Here is a 2,485-nt window from a genome sequence, read left to right on the forward strand (position 1 = left end):
GCCAAGGGACGGGAATGAGAACAAAAAAAAAATTCTGCTGATCCCTTTTTCAATTTTTCTTTTTCTTTCTTTTTCTTTCGCTGTGAACACTTTGGCAGATGACTTGTCTGTTTTTGTGATGCTCAAGTGCACACGTATCTACTAAAGAAATTAATAAATTATTTTGTCTAATACGTAGCCTACAGAAAAGGAGTGTGACATGTTTTGGCTGTATTGAGGATTATGTGCTGGACTAGTTCTTGGCCCGGAGCACTAACTTTCTGGAGCTGCAGTACTTGACAGCAGGAAAGTGTCATTTCTTGGTCCATGATCTCTAGTCTCTATGTGGAGCCACGCTAACCGTCTCCTGGTTGTAGCTTCATATCTACTTTACAAACAAGAGGTCTCATCTGACCCTTCCCTTAATAAATCATATATCTATGTTTCCCAAAACTAATCCTTGAAGTAAAATTTTGTGTGTGAATTTTTCCTAACAGAGTAAATATGAACTGTGGGGGTTGAATACTTCTACCACTGCTCTTGTCATCTTCTAGCAAGACAAATGGGAACTAGACTTGCTCTTTCTCTTGGAGTCACTGACGTATTGGCTTTTTCCACTATGCCGCTGGACCAGGTGCTCAGCCGCTCATGGATAATCTGAAGAGAAGATTAGGATCAGCATGTATGGATTATAGGCTCGTCTGTGGCCATGACAGTTTCTAAAAGAGTGTGCACCAGTAATCAGCCTCAGTCACACACACTTATACACATGTGCCAGGATTTGGCCGAGCAATTTAACGCCTATGCACAAGGGAAAGACATTGTGCAAACGTAGTACTGGCCTGGTGAAACAATACAACTGTGAATTGTGTGTTATTGTGGCGCACGCAGAAAAAAAATTTGGACCCAGCTGCTGTTTTTGTTATGTTTTTGAATGAGGATTGTTCCAGAGGTTTGAATTATGTTTGGTGTGGTTTGGTTAGGTCAGCGGGTGGGTTGGAGGCCAGTGATGGCGTCATTAAATTAGATCTAACGTTGGAAATATCTAAATCGCCATGGTGATGGAGTAGGAGGATGTGCCTGCTTTACATCTCATCATGTTAAAAAGTCAATGATGGATGCAGAGTGACAGCAGCAGCAGCAACAACAAGTGGCTCTGTACCGGCTCCGTGTGGATCAGTCACCCGCATTTAAGTCGGTGTCACGCCAGTGAAGTGCAGTAGGTGAAAAATGGAAAACACCAAGTCTGGGAGGAAATCATTACTTCATGCTGACAGACTGACATGTAATGTTTTCACGCTTGAGGGTAATTTGGGCAGAGGCGGGAGGAACAGATAAAAAAAAGTCCCAGTGGTGGAGAACGTATTTCCCAAGATGGGTCGATGTTTCCTTGTGTGAGGAAAGCATCTGCTTCCAGCTTCAGACCTCCGCGCAAGTTGCAATTGATTCGTAATCTAGGTGTAATTTATGACAGCGCCATCGTGTGCAACCAGGCTCTGGAAATAAGTGAGGAGCAATTTAACCCTTGTGTTTGGCTGACATTTAAAAGACTTATTTTAGTGCTCCCCTGTAGCTCAGCTTGATTGAGTGGGTGCCCCATATGCGGAGTCCTCAGCAGCGGCCATAGTTCAATTCAGGCCTGTGGTCATTTGCCACAATTACACTGCCAGCACTTATTGACCGAGTTGAAATGGAGTGTGTTTGGATGTTGAACTGTTGTTGGAGACATTGAGTGGACTCAGGGAAGCTGGGATATACAACATTTATACACTCGCATTTTATAGACAAAGCGATTAATAAAAAGAAAATGTTAACAGAGGTTGTTTGTGTAGCAGTTAATGGGTTTTTGTCAGCGCCAGCTTTAAAGGAAATAAAAGGTCTTCCAGCTTCACAAATGTACTAATGGAGTTGTTTAAGGAAACTCAGAGACCCTTTTGTCTGTTGAAACAGCACACAGGAAGTGAAGAGTTTGTCGTGCTTCGGATTTGTCTGTTCCAGTGCAACCACAAGAGGGCCGTGTGAGTGTGTGCATGCACTCAGATAACGGCTGCACCAGTCTCAACTTTATAAAAAAAACTCAGCCTTTTTATTTTAATTTGGAATTTGCTGTCCATACCATAAAAAAAACATTATACGTGCTACTTGAATAAGGACTTTAAAGAGACATTTTACCCTTGTTACCCATACACGTGTCTGTATGCATGGGTGGGTGTGTGTGTGTGAAAGGGTGTGATGAGCGAGCACAGGATGCATGATAAATACTTGATCACATAGTCCCACTTTTTGGACAGACGCTTAATCCCCCCTCTGTCATGACAGTGTAAGTGAACAGATCGTCTCCTGTCCTCCCGCCTCCTCCTCAACAACAGCATGTAATTATACTGATAAGCCTGCAGACGTGTCATTCGATATCTCAATAAGTCTGCAGCTCGTTCCCTCGTGTCTGTGCGGACTCTTGTTAAGTGTCTTATAAAAGTCTGCTGATTTATGAGCAGATAAATGACAG

The sequence above is a fragment of the Sparus aurata genome, chromosome 9 (genome assembly GCF_900880675.1).
Source record: "Sparus aurata chromosome 9, fSpaAur1.1, whole genome shotgun sequence".
Taxonomy (NCBI): Eukaryota; Metazoa; Chordata; class Actinopteri; order Spariformes; family Sparidae; genus Sparus; species Sparus aurata.